Here is a 5777-nt window from a genome sequence, read left to right as displayed (position 1 = left end):
CCACTCTCTCCCACCGTGGACAGTGAAGACACACAGCCCCTGGGGGTCTCAATGTCCTTGATCATGAGGCAATGGTGTTTGGGCCCTGGGGGAGCGGATGGGAGGGAGGGGATGTTGGGGAGAGAGGGAGAGGATGGGAAGGCAATGTGTTGTGTTGAGACGTTATCACATCTGGACATCCAAAGCGCTTTATAGACAATGAAATGCTTTGTGAGATGCAGTCCCTGTTTTAATGTAGAAAACGCAGCAGCCAATTTGTGCACAGTAAGATCCCACAAATGACCCGAGCTTTTGAAACGATAGTGACTGAGGGATAAGTATCGGTCGGACCACTGGTAAAAGCCCTGCTCCTCTCCGACAGCGTCCTGGGGATCCACAGAATCCTGCAGTGAAGGAGGCCATCGGCCCAGCCTATCCACACCAAGGCTCTGATTCGTCCAGATCCTCTCACCCGTCCTAGCCCCGTAACCCCATGAATTTACTACAGCCACTCCGCCTAATCTTTCCAACTGTGAGAGGAAACCCGAGCACCCGGAGGAAACCCACGCAGACATGGGGAGAACGTGCAGACTCCCCCCCCCCCCCACACACACACACAGTGACCCCAGGCCGGAATTGAACCCGGGTCCCTGGCGCTGTGAGGCAGCAGTGCCAAACCAGTGTGCCACCGTGTCCGCCTGGGAGGGCAGACGCAGCTCCATGCAGTTCAATAGCTCACCCGGCACCACCGACAGGGCAGCACCTCGCCCCCCGCAGTACTGCACTGGGAGTGTCAGCCCGGAATAAAGAGCAAGCACAGCTCACGTCCTAGGACTGGCTGGGGACTGGAGGGCAGAATCAGCCGCCTATATACACACACACATACACACCCAGGTAATCAGCACTGCACAAAGGGGCTTCGAGAATGGGAGCTGTTAACGGGGATGAGGGAGCTGGGACACACGCCCGCACTGAGCCCAGCTTTCCCCAGGGCAAGCGCTTTCTGTTGCTAAAGCGAAATGTATTCAAGCAGCCACGGCAGGCAAAGATGAGGAAGCTGCAGCCCTGTCAGAATGGGCAGAAGCCAAGACAATACCAACTGGAATTCCCACTGACAGAATGAACGAAACCCAAATGATTTTCATCTCAGTAACAAACGCCTTAGAAACATCTTACATTCTCAAAACAGAAACCTCAGAGGCTGCCTCCTGGTCCTGGTTATTTGGGAGTCTGTATTGTTCCGCAGTCTTGGCTATCTGCTATTTTCCTCAACACTTAATTGTCTCTGTCTGGAAACTGACAGGTTCTAACCCCACCCTTCTTCATGACATCAGCACAGGCTGTCAATCACGCGCTCTGAAGGGACAGAATGGGCGGAGACGCAGCCTGTTAAAGGGGAACTCCGCTTTCCCTCCGTTTAAGAGGAGGAGGAGGAGGGGAGGGAGCTTCTGCCAACGCTTCTCCCCCTCTTCTGCATTTCCGGGCCAAGTGCAGGCTGTGAGAGGCGGCACGGTGGTTAGCACTGCTGCCCCACAGCGCCAGGGACCCGGGTTCGATTCCCGGCTTGGCTCGCTCTCTGTGTGGATTCTCCACGTCCTCCCCGCGTCTTCCTTCTGGATGCTCCGGTTTTCTCCCACACTCCAAAGATACAAAGAACAGCACAGGAAACAGGCCCTACAAGCCCGCGCCACCCATTTTAACCCTCAGTGAGTGCCTCATTCCAATCCTACTTCTACCTACGACTTTTGTCTACATCACGTGGACTCCTCAATAAAGGGGTGCAAATTTAGGGAATTATACGTGCGCCGGATTAAGGGAGATCCAATTCAGGGACAATTTATTAACACCAATCAGCCTAAAAACACGTTTTTAGGGGTGTGGGAGGAAACCGGAGCACCCGGGGAAAACCCACGCAAGCACGGGGAGAATGCGCAAACTCCCACAGGCACCAACCCAAGCCGGAGATCTGACCCCGGTCCCTGTAACGGCACAGCAAACAGATGTGCAGGTTAGGTGGGTTGGCTGAGATCCATGCGTGGGGTGATGGGGTTATTGGGCCAGGGAATTGGGCCTAGGTAGGCTCTTTCAGAGGGTCGGTACAGGCTCGATGGCCTCAATGGCCTCTTCTGCACTGTAGGGTTTCTACGACCACGGGTCAGTGCACCATTGATAGGTCACAGAACCAACGAACCTGTTATGGTGTCGAAGGAGGCCCTTTGGTCCATCTGCATCTGCGCAGGCTATTCGACCAAGTGAGGTTTCACACAAGTACATAAGAAATAGGAGCAGGAGTAGGCCATCTAGCCCTTCGAGCCTGCCCCGCCATTCAATAAGATCACTCCTGATCTGAAGTGGATCAGTTCCACTTTCCCGCTTTCTCCCCATAACCCTTAATTCCCTTGTCTATCAGAAACCTATCTACCCGTGACTTAAAAATATTTAGCGAGGCAGCCTCCACCACTTCAACGGGCAGAGAATTCCAGAGATTCACCACCCTTTGAGTGAAGAAGTTCCTCCTCAACTCTGTTCTAAACCGCCCCCCCTTTATCTTGAGGCTGTGCCCTCTAGTCCTACTGTCCTTTCTGAGCGGGAAGAGCCTCTCCACCTCTATCCTATCCATCCCATTCATCATCTTATACGTCTCAATGAGATCTCCCCTCATTCTTCTAAACTCTAACGAGTACAAGCCTAGTTTATTCAGCCTCTCCTCATAGCTCAACCCCCTCAACTCCGGGGGAGTTGTTGTACTCACCCCAGTCCAACACCAGCAACTCCACATCATCTGCACTGGTGACCATGCTCATTGAATAGACGGCCGCCACAGGCCTTCTGGTCAGTAAACCAGCCACTGGGTAATGACGTCCAGGGTGTCCATATCTCCACCAGGACACCTCCAAGGTATGAAGATGGCGGACATGGACACTGTCTCCCAGTTGTCAATTACTGGTGGCCGTCGCCTCTGGAGACCGACCGCTTGGAAGAGACGAGCAGAAACAAAGAGCTCAGCGGGCCGAGAGGAGATCCCAGAGGAAACAGAGAGCAGCGAATCGTGCACCTTCTCGGCCCGCTGTCCTCCTCTGCAGTAAACCCAGCTGAGGCGGCCATGACCAGAGTGGGACACCCAAGTCCCAGCAGGAGCTGTTTCACGCAGAGTTAACTGTCCCAGTGCAAACTATCACCTCACAGAGTGAGGACTGACACTTTTCAGGAAGAAATCAGATATGAGCTTAAAGTGATCAAGGGATAGGGGGGGAGGTGGGGATCAGCATATTGGTTTGGATGATCAGCCATGATCAAAAATGAATGACGGAGCAAGCTCGAAGGGCTGAATGGCCTCCTCCTGCTTCTAGCAACTCTCTGATGAGGATCTGGCACACCTTGGTCTTGGATCTCAAATGAGCAGCTTTCTGTTAGCTCTGAGGGGCAAGTCTGAAGTCAAATGGTCAGGGTCTGGAATGCGCTGCCTGGGAGTGTGGTGGAGGCAGGTTCAATCGAGGTTTTCAAGAGGGAATTTTGATTGTTTTTAAATAGCAGCAATGTGCGGGGATCTGGAGAAAAGGCAGGGACATGACATTGAGTCATAACGGTTGTTTGGGAATCCAATGCAGACACAATGGGCCGAATGGCCATCTCCAGCACCGTAAGGATTCTGTTACTGACATGACATCACCTACTCACCGCCAACACCAACGTATCATGTTGCTCAGTGCACCACACCCTCAGCACTCTCACCGCAGCCCTCAACTGGAATTCAGGACTCGTGTCTCACATCCAGATACCGCACCTCACCCTCACACGCCTCATCCGAACTCCAGCTGTGGCAAACACATTATCCAAACACAATGTGACACATTCTGCCCCTGTCTCTCTCTCTCTCTCTTACAGTACAAGGTAGCCCCCCAACCACTGGGAGCAGAGCTAGCTAACAACCTCCCGTGCCCAAGGAGATTCCCCTTGATTTGCATCTGGGGAGGGGGGAGTCGGGCGTGCTGAGCACAGTCCATGGCATTTTACACCATTGGGTGCAAGGAGGGTGACAGCATATTCCTGTCTTATGCCCCTTATTAACTCGCCCTCATTCTTATGTCTAATGGGAGAGGGGGGGGGGGAGGCAGTGGTATCACCACTACACTAGTGTTCGGTTCCCAGATCAGAAACCCCGAGGTATATTCTCAGTGGCGGATTAAGCTGAGTAGGCTTAAGCCTAGGGGCCCAGACAGGAGGGGTCCCCGAGAGCAAAAAAAAAATTGGTTTAACCCCTTTAAGGGTGAATAAATTTTCATAACTATACCCCGTGGGTGAAATTATATAACAAATACCTATAAATAGAGGAGCTTCACCCTCAGACTTGCATTACATACAAATAAATACAAAATAATGAATAAAAGGGCTATAATTGATTCATATAACTTTATGATATTATACATAGTACAACGATACAAGTTATCTTATGTCACCTAACGTCACTTTACTCTATTCAATGAAGGGTGGGGCGGGGGCAAGGGGGGGGCAAGGTCAGGGAGCCTTACTAAAACTCAGCCTAGAGATCTGGGTGCTGGTTAATGTGCCACTGTATATTCTGAAGTCTGACAACATTTTGCTATTTTGGATTATGTGACGATAGGGTCGGACTGCTACCACCTCGGAACGAGCGAGGGTCCGACAACGGAGCTCTCCATTAAACTCGGGCACAAATTTCCAGCCTCGCTTGAGCAAGACTGTAAAATCCCACCCAGGCTGTTTCACTCCAGGCACGATTCTACTGACAAACTGGGAAGCTTTTATCAAAAGAAACTTTATTTAACCTTAAGAAGTCTCACAACACCAGGGTAAAGTCTGACAGGTTTATTTGGCATCGTAAGCTTTCGGAGCGCTGCTCCTTCATCAGCCGAGCGGAGAGCTGGGTTTACAGATATAGACAAGAGGCTCAATCGCAAGGTAAAACATTTACCAGAACGTTGCCTGGTAAGGAGGACATTAGCTACGAGAAGAGGTTGGAGAAACTGGAACGATGGAGGTTGAGAGGGCGACCTGGTAGAGGTCTACAGGATTATGAGAGGCACGCACAGAGTAGATAATCAGAAGCTTTTTCCCAGGGTGGAAGAGTCAATTACTAGGGGGGGGCACAGGTTTAAGATGTGAGGGGCAAGGTTTAAAGGAGATGTAGGAGGGAGATTTTTTTACACAGAGGGTGGTGGGTGCCTGGAACTCGCTGCCGGGGGAGGTAGTGGAAGCGGATATGGTTGTGAGTTTTAAGGAGCGTCTTGACAAGTACGTGAATAGGATGGGAATAGAGTGATATGGTCCCCGGAAGGGTAGGGGGTTTTAGTTAAGTGGGGTACATGGTCGGTGCAGGCTTGGAGGGGCCGAAGGGCCTGTTCCTGTGCTATAATTTCCTTTGTTTTTTGCCCTGGCAGCTCTGTGGAGGACTCTGATGGCAGAGATTAATGGGACAACATACAGGATGGTGTTAATGCACATACACATTGTGGGAGCAACTGACTCACCTCCACTGATGCAATCATTTTGGCTGTTCAACTTAAATTAAAATAATAATTTAGAAAGAATTCTTGACCTATTTGTATTTTGCCTCAGGTGCACAATCTCAGGGGCACAGGTTGTTCACGTCCAGCAATTAGCCTCCCCTCACTGCTGCTGGACACCTTTAAACTCACCCAGCACTGTCGCAAACCGCCGTGAAGTCCCGGCAACGGCCTGACCTCCTGCCCTAAAGCGGATTTTGCGTCGTTCCCCCCCCCCCCGACCGTCTGCCGCAAAGCGGATTTGAGCCTGAGGCT

This window comes from Carcharhinus amblyrhynchos, unplaced genomic scaffold (assembly GCF_965287045.1).
Source record: "Carcharhinus amblyrhynchos unplaced genomic scaffold, sCarAmb.v2.hapA scaffold_870, whole genome shotgun sequence".
NCBI classification, from domain to species: Eukaryota; Metazoa; Chordata; class Chondrichthyes; order Carcharhiniformes; family Carcharhinidae; genus Carcharhinus; species Carcharhinus amblyrhynchos.
The sequence above is the reverse complement of the archived record's forward strand: the minus strand, read 5'-3'. Positions refer to the sequence as shown.